The sequence below is a fragment of the Sus scrofa genome, chromosome 18 (assembly GCF_000003025.6).
Source record: "Sus scrofa isolate TJ Tabasco breed Duroc chromosome 18, Sscrofa11.1, whole genome shotgun sequence".
Taxonomy (NCBI): Eukaryota; Metazoa; Chordata; class Mammalia; order Artiodactyla; family Suidae; genus Sus; species Sus scrofa.
The window spans coordinates 55592808-55611924 of NC_010460.4; the positions used below are offsets into that span (position 1 = coordinate 55592808).

General features: G+C 49.8%; 1 long non-coding RNA gene and 2 other non-coding genes across 3 annotated transcripts; 1 reads left to right on the forward strand and 2 right to left on the reverse strand.

The window, feature by feature from the left end:
* On the reverse strand, positions 443 to 514 carry TRNAC-GCA. The gene has a single exon. It is a non-coding gene; the product is annotated as a tRNA-Cys (tRNA).
* TRNAC-GCA lies at positions 7306 to 7377 on the reverse strand. Its single transcript has one exon. It is a non-coding gene; the product is annotated as a tRNA-Cys (tRNA).
* Positions 13219 to 18613, forward strand: LOC102160792. The gene is made up of 3 exons (XR_002340270.1): positions 13219 to 13385; positions 13894 to 14015; positions 16796 to 18613. It is a non-coding gene; the product is annotated as an uncharacterized LOC102160792 (long non-coding RNA).

The window sequence follows — 19117 nt, forward strand, 5'->3', positions numbered from 1 at the left end:
AGCAAAAATAAAATAAAATAAATTTTAAAAAAGACGGTCCCTGGCGGAGCTGGTGTCGACGGGTTCTTCTGTGCTCTCCCGCGGACAGTCTGCGCCTGCCAGTCAGTGAAGCGCAGCCTCTCCCCGACTTTATTTATAAACGCAGATGCTGGCATAACTCGCACACGGTGCTGGATCTCGCTTTTTCAGCTTTTGTCATCTTACTTGACTTTGTATAAATAAAAGGCTGTGTTGACTGGGAACCGTTTCTCTTGATAGGACTCAAATCAGCCCCAGGGCCTCTGAGGAATGAAGCCCCAAAGTCAGGGGGCTGGGTCCCCCGGGAGCATCCCAGGCAGTAAGTTTTCCACATCCTCATCCTTGCTGGTTACACTGGAGGGCTGCAGTCCCAGGAGGCCCAGCAAATAATAACTCCCAGGGAGAGGAAGTCCAGGATAATTACAGGGGGCACCCAGACTTGAACTGGGGACCTCTTGATCTGCAGTCAAATGCTCTACCACTGAGCTATACCCCCTGCTGGTGTAACTCCTCGTATCCTCAGAACTTCTCCCTTTGTTGGTCACACCCAGGACACCTGTGATAATTTTAAGACCTGATGTTGATTGGGTGCTTATAATGTGGCTTTGTGACCTTCATTTCCTGTGTATACTTTTAGAAATTATTTGTGATGATGCCACGTGCACCACTCTGCCACCTGCCACATGTGTGACAGTGACACAGGGAACACAAAGCGTAAGTGACAGAATCAAGAGTTAAAAGACTGACACTTGGGAGTCACCGCTGTGGGTCAGTGGATTAAAAAACCTGACACAGTGACCATGAGGATGTGGGTTGGTTCCCTGGCCTCCCTCAGCATGGCTGCAAGCTGCGGTGTAGGTTGTAGCTGTGGCTCCTTCCAACCCAGAGTGGTTGTGGCTGTGGTTGAGGCTGGCAGCTGCAGCTCTGATTCGACCCCTAGCCTGGGAACCTCCATATGCTGAGGGTGTGGCCCTAAAAATCTTTACCATCCTGCCTCAATTCAGCTGCCCTTTGAGGTTGGATCCCAGCACCCTCTGCCTCTGCCTTCTCCCCGCTCTGCAACCCCAGCCGTCCTCACCCCACTTCCCTGGAAACTCTCCCCCCGCCTTCTTTTTTTTGTCTCTTTAAGGCCGAGGTCTATGGAGGGTCCCAGGCGAGGGGTTGAATTGGAGCTGCAGCTGCTGGCCTTCGCCACAGCCACAGGAATGAGGGATCCTTAACCCACAGAGCGGGGCCAGGGATCGAACCCGATTCCTCATGGATACTAGTCAGGTCATTACCACTGAGCCACATGGGGAACTCCAGCTCTCCCCCCTTTTATAATGGGGCTCTTGGGGCGTGGACCCAACCCAGCACCTCCCGAGGACCCACCGAGGCCTCTGGAAGTCACAGTGCTTGAACCGAGACTTCCTAAACGTGTGACTGAACTAGCTTTGGGCGAGTTGACGCAATCATGTGTCACAGACTTGAAAACGTACAAAGCAGCATTCAGAGAAGAGTCAAGGCTCCCTTCCATCCCTGTCACCCAGCCGCCACGCGACCGCCCTACTGGCCTCCAGGTGTGAGCACACCTTGGAAAGTGAACGTGTTCTCTCAGCGCCCCGGGTTAACTGAGCTTTAGTTTATTGCGGTGCTTCTCTCTGTATCCAAATATGTAAACATACCTGGATATAAATGCTTCCTACTTGGAGCTCTCGACACTAATAAGACAAAACCATTCTCGAAATCAATACAAACGAAATCACAAGCCCAACAACGTTCAAGTGCATAGCAATTCCGATGGAAATGTCTTGCCAGATGAGGTTCTTTGCTATTCGCTTGGGAGGCTGCTCCTGCCTGAAGTCCCAGCTATCCCTTTCAACTCCTCTCTGAAACGGCCACCACGCCCGGCAGCGGCCTCCCGCCGCCCAAGTCCGCCTCTGGGGGGCTGAACTCAGTTCACTGTGGCTGAACCGGCCTTGCTCGGCCTGGCCCCGAGCTGCCACGCAGGCTGCAGGTGTGGCTCCTTCGCATCCCGAGGTGCTAAGGTTCAGCGGCTCGATGCACAAAGCCAACAAGGGAGAGGCAGGTGTCGGTAGAAAGAAAGGTGCTTTCGTCAGGAAAGCCGACAGTCTGGGAGAAGAAGGTGGACTCTGGTCCTGGAAGAACTCGGGAGACCCTGCTCAGCCCCGACGGCTTTTAAAGGGAGAAAAGGGGGAAGAACCTGGGTGACTCGCAGAGGCAGGGGGCTGGGCTCTGCATCCTGCTCCAGACCTCCCCTGCATCCTCCGGGCAGACTGGCTGGCTCTCTCCGCAGGGGCTCTCCCCTGGGGGTTCTGCCTGCAGAATTGCTAAGGGGCTCTTGGGGGTAGCAAGCTGGCCGTCCTTGAACTGCTTAATTCTTCCTTCTTACGTCGCTGAATCTAGGGAAAGAACGGATTAGACAAGGCGGGGCGTGCGTTCAGGAGAGTGTGAGTCAGGAGTTAGGGCCAACTGCCTAGTGATCTCATTCCTATAATCAGGTTCTATTAAGGTTAGAGGGGAACAGAAATGGGCAAACAGGAAAGGAGCAAAAGAGCTGCTTTCGGAGTTCCCATCATGGCGCAGCGGGAACTTATCCAACTAGTGTCCATGAGGATGCAGGTTCGATCCCTGGCCTTGCTCAGTGGGTTAAGGATCCAGCGATGCCTTGAGCTGTGGTGTAAATCACAGATGTGGCTCAGATCTGGGGTTGCTGTGGTTGTGGCTGTGGCTGGCAGATGCAGCTCCCATTTGACCCCTAGCCTAGGAACCTCCATATGCCTCAAGTGCGACCCTAAAAAGCCAAAAAAAAAAAAAAAAGCTGCCTTTGAAGTCAGCCTCTGGGAGTTCCCTGGCGGCTCAGTGAGTTAAGGATGCAGCATTGTCACTCTTGTGGCTTGGATCACTGCTGTGACATGGGTTCCCTGACCTGGGAAGTTCCGCATGCTGTGGGTGCAGGAAAAAAACCCAAAAAACGACGTTAGCCTCTCTTCCTCTGTCATTACAGCTATTACAGCCCAGGCGGTGCCAACGTGATCATAAACACGGGCACACGCCGGCACTGGTATCTAGATGATAGGAGGCCATGCAAACCAGCCATAGGATGCCAATCTTTAAACAGTTAAGTTTGTTATTAAAATATGAGGGAGTTCCCACTGTGGTGCTGTGGGTTAAGACTCTGACTGCAGCCCCTTGGGTCACTGTAGAGGCATGAATTTAATCCCGGGCCAGGCGCACTTGCTTAAAACATCCAGCATGGGAGTTCCCGTCATGGCTCAGGGGTTAACGAATCCGACTAGGAACCATGAGGTTGCGGGTTCGATCCCTGGCCTTGCTCAGTGGGTTAAGGATCCAGTGTTCCCATGAGCTGGGTGTAGGTCCCAGATGTGGCTCGGATCCTGCGTTGCTGTGGCTGTGGCTGTGGTGTAGGCCGGCAGCTACAGCTCCGATTGGACCCCTAGCCTGGGAACCTCCATATGCTGAGGGAGTGGCATAGAAAAGGCAAAAAAAAAAAAAAGGTCCATCATTGCCCAAGCTGTGGTACACGTTGAAGCTGAGGCTTGGATTTGATCCCTGACCCCAGAACTTTCACATGCTGCAGGTGCAGCCAAATATATATACATATATATATGAATAGAAACTTTGAAAGATTCTCAGGCGAACTCAAGCACCATTGAAAAACATTGATCTGCCGTCCGCTTCATGCCTGGGCACGTCCGGGCTGCCCACGGGGGTCAGAACCAGACCCTAAAGGTTCTGATTCTGCTCCAGAATCTAGGACCTCAGGCCTCCCCACAAACACCCCGCCCTGCCTTCACTTTCTCCTTCCCACAGGTTGGACTGTGGTCCAACCTCTCCACCAGCCAGCGGGAGGAGCCTTTCCCAGGAGAACCCCCATCTCAGGAACAGGAGGAGCTGGTAAGCTGAGGAACTGCACAGTCTGGTTAACTAGGGCCACGAAAGTTTGTCCCTGGGGAGGGTCTCGCTTTCAGGTCTGTTGTCCTGGCATCCGGTTCATGGATTCCAAGTGAAGCTTTGGGAGTTCATTTTGTCCAAGATGAAACACCTGACAGCTTGTGAATGCTTCTAAACTCCATTTAAAAATGCAGTCAAAGACAGAAGTCTTTGTTTTTGCAGTAATAATATAAGAATGCAACGTCTGGAGCCCAGCATTGTGATAAAAGCAATGCTCTTAGCAAGGAAGTCTTCGGTACATTCTAAGCCAACGAAGCAGAAATGTGGTTGGCAAACTGTGAGATTCTACCAGCTCAGAGAAAAGCTGAATTGGTTTTTTAAAAGTTCTTTTAAAAATAAATAATTTTTTGACAGAGTTGAATGAATACAAGAAAACATGGAGTTCCTTGGTTGGCTCGGTGTGTTAAGGATCTGGCCTTGTCGCTGCTGTGGCTCAGGTCACTGCTGTGGTGCGGGTTCAGTCCCTGGCCCTGGAACCTCAGCATGCCCCAAGTGCAGCCAAAAAAAAAAGAAAAAACATACAAGAAAAAGCAAGAAGGTATTTCATCATGGCAGTATGTATAAGAAAATACAAATAGCTATGGAATTGGACTATTTTGGAGGAGTTCCCATTGTGGCTTAGTGAGTTAGGGACCCTCTGTTGTCTCTGTGAGGATGCAGACTCAATTCCTGGCCTGGATCAGGGAGTTAAGGATCTGACCTTTCAGTGGCTGTGGTGTAGACCATGGCTACAGCTTCCCCGTAGCCTGGGAACTTCCATATGCTGCAGGTACGGCCAAAAAAAGAACTAATGTGTAGGTTTACCCACGCAGTCTCTTAGACATGTCTGTCCCCAGGACCAGTAAGATTTTAGAGACATTTGAGCCTTTGAATAACTACTTCATGAATTAATCTAAGTGTCCTACAGCGATACTGGTATTCAACTTTTTTTTGTGTAAAAATGAGCACCAAAAATTATTGTCGTGTTTTGCACAAATCTACTGGAAATCTTTAACCAAAGTTTTCCACAAGTGGTAGGCCCCCAAAGTCAGCTTTTGAAGCTTTAGGGAGTTGCAATAAATGAACAAAATCTGCAAACAGAAAGACACTGAAATATAATCTTGCAAAAGCAAGAGAGAAACTGAACAAATTAAATAATGAAGGTTCACATGATATGCAAGATTTATTTCTGAAATTCTAAAATTGCTCTTGCGGTGTCTCAGGAGAATCTTTGGCTGGAGCACCTCGTTTAAATTGGATAAATTTACATTCTCTACCTGAAGCGAATGACATTTTCAAAGCTTATGATTTTTCAGCATCTAAATTTGGTGAAATATTCCAAAGAATCATACTTGGTTCAAGAGCTTTGTCTTGTAAATATTTTTGTGGAAGAAATGTACTTTGTCTCCTTTTTTAATTGGTATTTATTTTGTATATTAATTATCATTATTATTTTTTGGCTATACCTAGGGCATGTGGAAGTTCCTGGGCAAGGGATCAAACCCATGCCCGCAAAAATGACCCAGGCCACTACAGTGACAATGCAGATCCTCAAGCCACTGCACCACAAGGGAACTCCATATTTGTATTTATTTTAGAAATGTGCTTGGGGAGTTCCTGCTGTGGCATGGTGGGTTAAGGATCTGGCATTACAGCTGTGGCTCAGATTCAATCCCTGGCCCAGTAACTTCCGTATGTGGCAGATAAGCCCCAAAACGAAAAGCAAAAAGACCCCAAACAAAGAAATGTACATTGAATGGAAGCAAAAAGATGATACCTGTGAAAATTGTGTGGCTAAAATGTTTACATATTGCAATACAAAATAAAAATTACAACCAAAAGTACTTTTCAATTAGCACACTTTGCTCTGAGCTTACCAGTTACCTCAGCACCTGTACTGAAAGTATTGTCATTACACAGACTCTGGGAGTTCCCTGGTGGCTCAGCAGGTTAAGGATCTGGCATTGCCACTGCTGTAGCATAGGTTTGACGGGAACTTCCACAAGCTGTGGGTTTAAAAAAAAAAAAAAATTTGTTCTGCAGAGAAGAGTCAACTGAAAGTGGCTGTGCCTTCCTGGCTCCAGGCTAATGCCCTGCGTGCTGATGAGAAAGGTGGGGTTATGTCAACATTGAGACTGGAATCCTGATATCTGACTCCTCTCAGGGGCTCTTTCCCTTTGCCACACTCTGGGGAGCAAGAGGAGGCTCCCTGGACCCTGGCCAGTCCCACCAGCACCCCCTCCCCGTTTCCTTAAAACTGCAGGCAGCCATCGAAAATCACAGTGTCATGCCAGCTGGTCTGGATGGACAGGTGCCTTAGAGGAAACTCGCACTGCTAGATGGGTCCCAACAAGCAGCCCGTTTATCAATTTTCATATTGATCCCATGTCAAAATGATAATGTTTTGGATATATTGGGTTTAAAAATTTGGAAATTAGTTTCAGCAATGTCTTTTTTAGGGCCACACCCATGGCATATGGAAGTTTCCAGCCTAGGGGTTAAATCGGAGTTGCAGCCACTGGCCTACACCACAGCCACAGCAACGCAGGATCCGAGCCACATCTGGGACCTACACCACAGCTCACGGCAACACTGGATCCTTAACCCACTGAGCGAGGCCAGGGATCGAACCTGCATCCTCATGGATGCTAGTCAGATTCGTTTCTGCTGAACTCCTCCCTGATGTCTTTTTATTTTTATTAAAGCATTTTCTCATTTTTCATAAGATATAACTGACGTACAATCTTGTGTTAAAGATGCTGACACCATAATGGTTTGACATGCGCACGTACTGAGAAAGGATCACGGCAATAGGTCTGGTTAACATCCATCCCTTCCGCAGTTACGTTTTCCCCCTTCTGCTGAGGACTTTAAGACCCAGAGGGAAGTTTGTACTTTTACCGGCCCCCATCTCCCATTTTTAATTTAAATATTTAACGTGGCTGCTGGTAGGTGTAAACATGAGTTCTGTTTCTGGGGGGAGCAAATCTTCGCCCAGGCTCTGTCTCCGCTGGCCAAGCAGAGGGGCCTTGCTGTTCCTCTCTGGCTCTGATTTTTGAGTTCCTGACCTCTCTCTTTCTTTTTCTCGCGGTGCCCTAGGCCTGTGGAAGTTCCCAGGCCAGGAATCAGACCTGACCACAGCAGATCCTTAACTGCTAGGCCGCCAGGGAACTCCTGTCAGACCCACTATCCCCAGACTGTATGGCGTTATGGCCAGGGCAGTTTCCTCTTCGGTAGAGTGGGGCAACCAATGAAAATCCTTCTCTTGCGGGCCTCCTGAAATCACATCCTCAGAGCGGCTAAGGCCCGGACGCTCCAAAAGAGACAACCAGCAGGGGGTACCCGGATTTGAACCGGGGACCTCTTGATCTGCAGTCAAATGCTCTACCGCTGAGCTATACCCCCTAGGCTGCTAGGCTTTCCTCACTAACACCTTTCTAGCCACACCCTGACCTTGCTCTTCCCCCACAGCCTCTGCCTGGGCTTCCGTGCCTGCTTCCTGCTCTGAATTCCAACCTGTTTGGCAGGGCGATGGGTTTGGTCACAATCTTCCGCCCACAGTCGGGAGGTGGCAGTTTCCGGGCCCTTCGCTTTACCCGGAGAAAACGCTGGCGGGCGGGAGCCCTCGCACCTCACCAAGCGCGGTCCGGTGGCCTCGCTGGTTCTGCTCCAACTGCCCGTTTCCGTCCTCTGTCCTTCTAGCTCACTCCCCACCCTCTGTCCTCTTCCCGCCACCCTGATGCCTCTCGGGGCTCTGCTCTCCTATCCGTCCCGGCCTCGGCCAGTCCTTCACCTCCATCGGCCGTGGCCCTTCCACACTCTTGCCCTGAGATGTGCACAGAAGCTCAGGCCTAGTTAAAAGGTAGATCGATTATTTCCAAAACTAAAATAGGTAACGGAAGCCAAGAAAACTGTGAAAATAACAGGAGCGACACCGGAGGACTTTTCCACTGTAAGGATTCCAACATCCTCCAGGGCAGAGTGAGGGCAGGATACCTGGCACCCAGGCCTGGGGAAACAGCTAGTGCAAAAGCTTAATAGACAGTGACGAGTTCCCATGTTGCAGCTGGAACGAGTCCGACAAGGAACCGTAGACGGTTGCAGGTTTGATCTCTGGCCTCGCTCTGTGGGATCTGCTGTTGCGTTGGTATAGGCCTCAGATGCGGCTTGGATCCTGCACCGGCAGCTGCAGCTCCAATTGGACCTCTAGCCTGGGAACCTCCAAGTGCCGCCTGTGCGGCCCTAAAAAAAAAAAGAAAGATCATTGCCAGTGCTTTTGCGCAGCTGAGGAACCCCAAGTGCCAGGACGCTAAGCAAGCCATCCAGGGAGAAATGATTTGTCAGCCGGGCTGCAAACCGGGGAGTGGTATTGTTGTTGGGATAATAATTTTTAGCATTGTAGGAGGTTTAAGATTTGGACATAATCGGTACTATATGTGTTTGATACTATTAGTAATCGTGATAGGCCAAGTGCAGCTTCACAAGCTGCAAATACTAGGCAGCCTGGTGCTAGAGCCCACACGCTTAAGCACAGTGTGTTTCCTTAAAATTTCACTCCTAAGTTCCTTGGCCAGTGATCAAACCCGCACTGTAGCAGCCACCCAAGCCACTGCAGTGAAAACACTGGGTACTTAACCCACTAAGCCACATGGAAACTCTTTAACCACAGTGGTTTAGTGCCAAGAGCTGAGCAGTCACGAATTCATAGGGGAAAGGGAAGGTTATTTCGGTAAATTATGTTGGGAGAATTTAGTTGGCTATTAGGGAAAAATAATTAAAGTAGCAAGGAATCTTCTTTCTGTATCTCAAGATACAGTCCAAGTAGATTAGGCATTGTGTGTAGCAAAATCAAACATGAGGAGTTCCCGTCGTGGCGCAGTGGTTAAGGAACCCGACTAGGAACCATGAGGTTGCAGGTTCCATCCCTGGCCTTGCTCAGTGGGTTAAGGATCTGGCGTTGCTGTGAGCTGTGGTATAGGTTGCAGACGCGGCTCGGATCCCGCGTTGCTGTGGCTCTGGTGTAGGCCGGTGGCTACAGCTCCAATTGGACCCCCTAGCCTGAGAACCTCCATATGCCGCGGGAGCGGCCCAAGAAATAGCAAAAAGACAAAAAAAAAAAAAAAACCACAGACAAACATGAATACAAACGAGTATCTATTGAAAATATTTTATTGGAGTATGGCTGATTTACAATGTTGTGTTCGTTTCAGGTGTACAGCCAAGTGATTTGGTCCTACATATGCAGATATACATTTTTTTCTGAGCAGCAGAAGAGGCTTTTCTGTGGAAGAAACCTCAACAGAAAACACCAATAGAGTTGGCCACATACGCGTTAGAGTTTAGGTATATGAACAAAATTGGAAGGTTAATAGCAAGCTGGGCAAATACTCCCATCATTTACAACAGACGAACTATTACAAATATCCTGAATATGTAAAGGGCCCACTTCGGCCATCAAAGCTGTGTTCCATCTCAGCGAATCAGGGCAAATCCTAGTAAAACCAAAGACATGCAAAATAAAACATTGTAACATTTTTTGCCTAGCGAATTAGGAAAAAATTAAAATAATGATTATCATACTAGTCCTATAAATTTGAACTGTGAATTGGTACACTCTTTCTTGAGGAGAACGGCATTATTATAAAACCAGATTAGTTAAAATAATGGGACTTGAACCCCTCTGAGCCACTCCCGGGACCCTGTCAAGTGGCTACTCCCCATGGCCTTTCAGGAAGCAGACTTACCTGCCTGCGTCACTGTGCCTCCCAGGGACAAGTTTCAGTTTGCACTGTTGGGCCCATAAAGGTGAGACTACAAAGGTAGGGCTGGGAGAGTTCCCGTTGTGGCCCAGTGGGTTAAGGACCTGTCGTTGTCGCTGTGAGGATGTGGGTTTGATCTCTGGCATCTCTCAGTGGGTTAAGGATCTGACCCCACTTCCATATGCCCCAAGTGTGGCAGCGTAAAAGGGGGAATTATGGTTGATTTTTAAACTTTGTTCGTCAACTACTACATATAAACAGATAAATAAGAAGGTCCTACCTTATAGCAAAGGGAAGTATTTTCAATATCCTGTAATAAACCATAATTGAAAAGAATATATAAAAAATATATATATAACTGAACCACGTTGCTGTACACCAGAAACTAACACATTGTAAATCAACTACATTTTAATTAAAAAAAAAAACTCTTCTTCATACATTCTATATTCTCCAAATTTTCTGCAAGAAGATGTATTACTTTCGAAGCCAGAAAAAACAACAAATACTACAAATTTAAACACATTCCTTATAATAATTGCAAGTAATACCATTTACTATGATATAATTAACAAATAATTGCTTTAAGACAAAATGAATGAATGGAATACTAATTGGGGAAATACGCATTGTAACGTACATATAACTCATTTAAGCTTTTATAGGAATAATTATTTTCATTTTGCAGAAGAAAACACAGCTTGGAAAGTGTCCAAGAGACCCAATGTCGAGACCTTTTGGTCCAAGTCCGGGGCTGTTTCAACACCATACTTCTTCCATCCTTTTGTGGGAAAGGTGATCAGAGTTGAGTGGCTGAGGATCTGTAAGAGTTACCGCCTCATCTGCCCTCTCATCCCCGTCGACATTAGGATGTGTGTCAATCTAAGCTAATTGACAATGGCTCAGATATATTCCGTGTTTACTGTGCTGGAGGCATGGCATGTACCTCTTCTCATTTAATCCTCCCTCTGAGGCAGGCATTATTATTATACCTCCAACGAAGCAGCTCAGGTTACCCTCATTTCGCAGATGAAAAAGCAGGGGCTGGAGGAGTTTACCCCCTTTCTTCCTTTCCTCTTTTCTTTTCTTTTTTCTTTTCTTTCTGTCTTTCTGTCTTTCTTTTCTTTCTTTCTTTCTTTTCTTTCTTTCTTTCTTTCTTTCTTTCTTTCTTTCTTTCTTTCTTTCTTTCTTTCTTTCTTCCTTTTCTTTCTCTCTCTCTTTCTTTCTTCCTTTTCTTGCTTTCTCTCTCTCTTTTGGTGTACAAATGAAGGAATATTTTATTTTTACAAAAAAATTTTATTAGAGTATTGGAGGGGTTAACTTTCATTCAGTCGTTCACCAAACATCTAGGAAGCACCCACTGTATAGCAGGTTCTAGTCTGGCACTGAGGGCTCAGCAGTGAACAGGCAAACAAATAAGGTCTGTGTCCTCTTAGAGCTTATATTCTGAGAGGTTAGGGTGACACACAGGAAAACAAACAAATGCACAGAATCATCCCAAGATACTGAAAACACTAGAGGACCTTAGGGCAGGTTGATGTGATGGAAGACCACGGGGGTGAGATGGGGCGTAAGGAAGTGACACTGCAGCTGAAGTCGGAAAGCTAAGAAGCCCCTGCGTAAAAATTTGGATGGAGGGCGCTCCAGGCCATGGGCAGAGTCTGCCAAGGCCCTAAGGTGGGAGCTGGCTTGGCAGGATGGATGGAGGAGCAGGAACAGTGCAAAGGGACACCCAGGACAGAGGTGTGAGCAGAGGTCAGTGACGCGGGGCGGGCAGCGTAGAGAGGGCCTCATGAGTCATGGTCAGAGTGAAGTGTGAGCCTGCACTGAACGCAGGTCTGTCTCCTCCTGTGCCCGGGGGCCACCACCTCGGAGACCTTCCTGATGGGCTCTGCAGTGGACTCGACACAGGCCCTGACCCCTCTAGTCCGTCCTATCGCAACCCTGCCGCTTCCTGCCATCATGGGGGTGCTTTCCAGCAGAGGAGGCACAGGTGAGAGTGACGCTGTGACCCAGGCACTTCTTCAGATGGACTTGTGATGTGTCTTTGGCCCATAAAACAGGGGAAGGTCGCCCCTCATCTTCGGGGTTTGGGAGGCTCCCTGGAGGCAGTAACATTTCCACAACGCCTTCGAAGGAGGGGACGTGAGACAGAGATGGGTGGCCCAGAGGTGCCGGGCAAGGTGGGTGGAGGCTGAGCCAGGAGAGAGGAGAGGCCAGGGCCCTGGAGCTGCAGGTTGTGGGGTGAATAGTGTCCCCTCAAATCCATGTCCTTCCAGGAACCTCAGCGTATGGCGTTATTTGGAAGTAGGGTCATGGCAGATAGTTTAAGATGAGGTCAGTCTGGATTGGGGTGAGTCCTTAATTCACCGTCCTTAGGAGAAGAGATAGAGACCAGAACCATGTTTGGCCCCTTAAACGCCAGGTGATTCTCGGCCCCCACCGATCCGGCCAGAGACCACCTTCCCAGCTGCCCACTCTGCCTGCTGGTACCCGACCCACATCCCACAGAGAACAAGATAAACCGGTGGCCATTCTGGAGACAACAGGCACGGGAGTCTTAACAGCTAAAGAGCCCCAGTTCCCCTTGTGGCTAAGCAGTAACAACCCCACTAGTAACCGTGAGGACGCAGGTTCAATCCCTGGCCCCGCTCAGCGGGCTATGGATCCGGCCTTGCCAGTGAGCTACAGTGTAGGTCGCAGACGCTGGGATCCCATGTTGCTGGGGCTGTGGCGGAGGCGGGCAGCGGCAGCTCGCATTCGACCCCCAGCCTCGGAACTTCCATATGCCGCGGGTGCGGCCCTAAAAAGAAGGGGGAAAAAGCCTCCCCTTTGACAGGGCCATGCCATCTTTTGAAAACAACCAAACGTTTGAGCATGGACGCAGAAACAAACAAGTCCAGCCCATGGACACGGCGCATCTCCAGGCCCGCCTCCGCGTGTGTAAACACATCTGCCACCAGCTCAACCGACGCCAGCTTGAGAACGTGGGTGAATGGAGCGCTGCGCGGAAAGGGGCCGGCTCGCTGCGGCTCGGGTCAATGCCGGCGGCCGCCTGCCCGGTCCCCCGGCTCGCGGGTGTCCTCGTTGCTCCTCTGCGGAGCCGCCCCGCGGCCTCCCCTCCGCACCCACGGCCTCCCAGCCTCCGGATCTGCACAAAGAACGCGCCCCGCGAGGCTCGGGGCACCGGCCAGGCCCGCGGACGACGAATCGGGCAAAGCAGAGCGGCTGCGGCCCCAAAGGGCTGGTCTCGGCGCGCGAGGACGCCTCTGGGCCGCGCGCGAGGCAGGGCCGCCCGGCCGGGAGCCCGGCGCGCCGCAGACGCCGGCTCCGGGGGCAGAGCCGCTTCCCGGCGCGACGGCCGCCCCGCCACCACCGAGAGGCCCCGCGTTCCTAGAGCGGCGCGGCGGCCTCCGGGCTCCCGGCTCCGGCCGGCAGGGGGCAGCACGGCCCGCCGCGGCCCCACGTGGCGCGGGCGCCCCAGCGAGGCCCCGGCCCCGCCGCCGGCCCGCGCGCGCTCGGCCGGCCGCAGGGCGAGCGGAGGGTCTGGCGAGGAGCTAAGCACGTTCAGAGGGCTGACAATTAAGTTTCCGCAATACGTATACATTTATTTAAACGGGAACGTCGGAATCTCTGGAAACGCAGTTTTAAAATGTAAACCTATAGGGGCGTTTGCTTGCTTGCTTGCTTGCTTAAGGCCTGCCTCCGTCTCCGCACAGCGTCGCTTTCAGAGCGCCTGGGAGACGGATGATGTAGGTCCTACTTCCCGGGTCCGAACTGGCGCCCAGATGTTTGAGGGAGTCGATGCCTCAGGAAGAGATGGAGTTGGGAGGCCGGCGAAGGAGGCTGAGGACAGGCACGGCTGTCCCCTGGGAGCCTGGGCGGGCTCTGAGGGTCCCCCGGGAAGCCTTCAAGGGGCTGGGGGCCTGGGACTGGGATAGGGCTCTACCCAGGGGCCCCGACGCCTCCGTGATGTGCCATGTGCTGCTGCTCTAGAGAGCAGGAAGGCGCAGCAGAGCAAGGCGACTTAAAATGAGAGGAAGCGGCGAGGGGCTGCTGTCTTGTGCAGAGAAGTGACAATCAATCGGAGAGCTCAGCCAGCCCGGGAAGGTGGGAGGGCTCTGGATGCCAGGGAGAAGCCAACCGCTCCATCCCCCTGCAGTCTAGCTCTGCTGCCTGCCTGCCTACCTTGGACTCCGTATCCGGGAGCTGGGTGGCCTTCCTTCAAAGGGCAGCGCAGCCCAGAAGGATTTCTGTCATCACCCCAGCCACCCTGCAACTCTGGTAAGAGAATTTGCCTGTGACCTGGGAATTCTACCTAGAATTGGAGCTGAACTATCAGCGGGGATGATAAAATACATTTTCTGTGCATTCTTTAAAAGGTTTGGATTAGCTCTTCCTTCCTCCCTTCCTTCCTTTTATTTTGTCATGCCCGCAGCATGTAGAAGTTCTGGGCCAGGGATCAAACCCAGGCGGCAGCAGTGACCTGAGCCACTGCAGTGACAAGGCCAGATCCTTAACCTGCTGCACCAAAAGGGAACTCGGTGGATTAACTTCAATGAAGAAAATCATCTGCATCCCAACTGCACAGAGATTTGGGGTTTTTTACTCCTGTCTCTTTCCTGCATATTTTTACCTGTGTCTTAATTCCCCGGTCACTGAACAGTTGAGTACCTTACCCAGGCCAGACCCCGGTGCCAGACGCTGAAGCAAGCAGGGAAATGACCTGAAGCCTGCCCTTGAGAGTATCAAACACACATATTGCCCAGGGCCCCGGCCAGGCAGGCCCAGAGCCCAGGAAAGCCTGCAGGAGGAAGAGACCCTCAAAGCCTCCCACAGCCAGATTGTGTGGTCAAGGGTCCTTCGGGGCTGTGATGGTCCCTTGCCTTCACAGTGAAAGTGTTTGTGTAAAAATAACTCCTGGGTTCCTTGCAGGGTTTTTCTGGACATCTGTGCCACAATTTCTTTCTGCCTTCCAGGGATTCCTGGTGAGTGTCAGCTTTGCTAGAATTTCACTGGTGAGTTGCAGGGACTCGCCATGAATATCTGCCTCCCAAGGTAGAGGTTAGAGAATAGAGATGCAGGTACACTCTAAAAGGAAGAAATAAACTTTAGAAATCCTGTGCCCTATCAAAAAAAAGTGGAGAGGGAGTTCCCTTCATAGCGCAGCGGAAACGAATCCCGACTAGGAACCATGAGGTTGCTGGTTTGATCCCTGGTCTTGCTCAGTGGGTTAAGGATCCGGTGTTGCTGTAGCTGTGGTGTAGGCTGGCAGCTGTAGCTCCAAATGGACCCCTAGCCTGGGAACCTCCATAAGCCGTGGGTGTGGCCGTAAAAATTAAAAAAAAAAAAGTGGATAAATTAAACATAGGGAGACAGGGAGTTCGGATTGAGACTGGGAAAATCGAGGCAAAGCCTAAGGGTCAGCACGATTGCCCAGGGGTGGAAGGGGGCGTTTGAAGCAGCTTCCTCCTGGTAGACCCCTCAGGGCAGCCCTCAGGGCGGGAAGGGCTGAGCAGGTGGCTTTAGCAGCTACCTCCCCACTCAACCCCAGTCCTCTGGCTCCAATTATTTTACATATTTAGCTTATAAAAATGGTTTTCTTAATTGTTATTTTTTTGAAACTGGTTTTATTTAAACAAGGGATTCTGGGGCTAAAAGCTTGGAAACACTGACAGATGCAGCACAGAAAATTTGGCCGATCATGATACATTTGATGAAAATGTTGTGTCCTGACTCTGAAAGAGATTCTAAAATATAATACTGTAGACTTGGTTTCTACAGAGAGGGATGGACACTTCCAAGCAAAATCCATTTAATTTCACAGGGGGAAAGGTGGTTAAAAGTCCTGGCACTGGGTGGTGGGTGAAGTGAATTTCTCCTGGTACATTTATGGATAAGATTTGATGCCTTCTCTTGGAGAAGAGAAGGAAGTGGCTCATTCAGTTGAGATAAGGTTTCATTCTTTGGACCTCAGACATTCTCCTTGCCATAAGAAAAACAGCCACAACAACATCAACGCTATTTTCATTTGGGGAAGAAGGATTTTAAATTAAATTCTGAAACTCAGTTACATGGCAATAACATACTAAAATGTGAGTTAATCCTTTCTGGTAAAATGAACACCCAAGCATGTTTGTATGCCGTTTAGTCGACGCTTGTTCCAAGACTCCGAAGAGCTGGCACAGATCTGGGCAAGAAAAATGTGTCTATTTCTTCTCAATATGTCTACTGTTTGACTTAAATATCCTAGACATTGTTATTTGGATGTTGACTCTGAAACATTGGAGATTTAATTTTTCTCCCAAATTTATCTCAAAATGTGTCACATACCTTTGGCTTAGAAAGGCGTTGATTAATTCAGGATAAGGTGAAGTGGGAAATGAATAATTTTAGTTGGAATTGAATTGTTCAGGGGGCAGCTATGCAAACCAATTTACTGCCTTTACATCTTGTTATGCTCATGTTACTTTGAGAACCCGCCCTTCCTCCCTGCCTTCTTCCTTGGCCGTGGCGTGCGCAAGTTCCCCAGGCCAGGGATAAAACCGAGCCACAGCAGTGACCCAAGCCTCAGCAAGTGACAACACCCAGATCCTTAACTGCCAGGCCACCAGGGAACTCCTGTTTATTTCATAAAGAGAAGCAGAGAGTTTCCTTCATTGCTAGAGGTGAGACCCCAGAGGCAGCAGGCGTCTGGGATTGGAGTCAGGGGGGAGCAGTCTTATTGGGGAGCAGGTGCATTTTCCTTAGGATAATCTTCTTCAGCCAACTCCTTCTCTGAGTTAAACAAATGGCTTCTTAGGTCACAACATGGAAACAAACGCAGACAGGGAGCTTCTTGCCTTAACAGATAGCCCCTTCCCAAAATCCCTACCAGAGAGTAGGGGCCAGCTTAGCGCCCTGCCTCGATTCTGCCTGGTTAGCTGAGCCAGCCACAGTCCCAGTGCTGCCTGGCTGGGCTGGCCTGTCTGCCAGGTCCAGAACTTACACACAGTGTCCATGAGACAGTCAGAGCTGCAGTTTGACAAAAAGTACTGTTTTGCCTTTTTTTTTTTTCTTTTAAGGGCCCCACAAGGGACAACGTTGGATCCAGGCTGCATCTGTGACCTACACTGCAGCTCAAAGAAACACTGGATCCTTAACCCACTGAGGGAGGCCAGGGATTGAACCCACATCCCCATGGATACTAGTCAGGTTTGTAACCCACTGAGCCACAAGGGAACTCCTGTTGTGCCCTCTTTATTAGGGATCGATGTTGAAGAAATTGGGAGGCAGGCTACAACTGCAATTAACAGCATGTGCTTTGGGTCCCACACACTTATATACTTATATTTAAATTCTGGCTGTGTGACCATGGACTAATTGCTTAACTGCTCTGAACTTCATCTGTAAAGGGGGCTATGAATACCAATTTCACAGGTTGTCAAAAGAGAAAACGAAGTGAAAATCTTTACTTAGCGCAGTGCCTGGAACATGGTAAGACCCAATGAACCGTAGTGATAATTATTATTATCCCTAATAAACTCAAGGTAGGGTTTCTTTTTGGTTTTTTTGGGGGTTTTTTTTGTTGTTGTTGTTGTTCTGCTTTTTAAGGTTGCACCTGCGGCATATGAAGTTTCCCAGGCTAGGGGTTGAATCGGAGCTGTAGCCACAGGCCTACACCACAGCCACAGCAACGCAGGATCCCAGCCGCGTCTGCAACCTACCCCACAGCTCATGGCAACACCGGATCCTTAACCCACTGAGTGAGGCCAGGGATGGAACCTGCATCCTCATGGCTCCTCCTCGGATTTGTTTATTCATTTCTGCTGCGCCACGACGGGAACGCCCCACAAGCGGTGATTTCTGGTGAAAGTTTTCATGTGAGGTCACTCACTGTCAGTAGTACTCAGTTTACTTGAAATTTTTTCTTTTTCTCTTTTCTTCCTCCTTCCTCCCTTCTTCCCTCCCTCGCTCCCTCCCTCCCTTTCATCCTTTCTTTTCTAGCTTGGAAACATTATTTTAGTCTGGAGTTACTTTTGTAGAAAATAGAAATAGAAGAGTTAGATTCTATTATGTTTTAACTAAAAATACTCATTCCAAGAGACCTGACCAGACATGGTAAATGCAGAACGGACTTCCTAAACATTCAAATCTAGAAGTTGCCACGGTGCCTGGGAAGCAGTAAGAGGCTTCAGCGGCTGAAACGCTTTCCAGAAAAAGCTGGAGGAGAGGCCTTGGCCTGACTCACTGTTGCCCTGGCAACAGTAGGGCCTGGAGGCCTCTGTCCCTGATCCCTTAATCTGAGGCGCCGCCACAACATTGCCTGAGGAAAGGTCCCCACAGACACCTGGCTGGTTAAGGCTCCCCATCTGAAAGGAGGGCAGAGAAGATGGTGGTGCGGCTCCCCTGCCCCAAGCGCTGCCGAGGGGTCTCCGTCAGCCTTCCGGACCCCAGAGGCTCAGTCCTGAGAATCAGGCTGCAGCATCCACCAGATTCTAAGTGCTGTCCAGGCAGCGGAGGGTCCCCTGATCCCTTGGTGTTTCTCCATGGAGCCTGGTACAATGCTTTGCACACAGCAGATGCCTAATAAATACCGGCGTCCGGGGGGTGATGGGCATCCCCCAGGGCGCCAGACCCCCGCTGCTCCTGCATGAGCGCCGGCCTGGACCACCCGCTCCTCCCTGAATCCATTTGTCCAGCTGCGAGCACGGGCTCCACGATGCTAAGGCCTTTCTTGCCTCGAGAAATCTTTTTTCTAATTCTCTTACCATGTTCGTGATTTTGGCAAACGTAGGGCACAGATCATGTTCTGCTCAATATATTGTTTCACCTCATTGTGTCTGGTTTTTTGTTTGTTTGTTTGTTTGCTTTGGTCTTTTTAGGGCTGAACCCACAGCATATGGAGGTTCCCAGGCTAGGGGTTGAATCAAAGCTGCAGCCGCCGGCCTACACCCCAGCCACAGCAATGCAGGATCTGAGCCGTGTCTGAGACCTACACCCCAGCTCACGGTAAGGCCGGATCCTCAACCCACTGATCGAGGCCAGGGATTGAACCTGCGTCCTCGTGGATACTAGTCGGAGTCATTTCAGCTCTGCCACAACAGGAACTCCCTCGTTGTGACTTAACGTCTTAAATTCCAAAATCTGAAGGTAAAACAGAATAATTTGAAAGGGGCTCTGACTTCCCTTTTTTCAATAACTATTTGGGTTATTCAGTGAAATGGTCAAACACATGGGCTTTGCAGTCAAGACACCAGAGTTCAAATCTTGGCTCTCCTGTGTGGTTGCTGTGTGACTCTGGGCCAACTTAACTTCTCTGTGCCTCAAGCCCTTCACTATAAAGCGAGCGTAGTGGTGCACACGTCGGAGCTATGGGGTAATGTGTGTAAAGCCTTCAAAAGTAA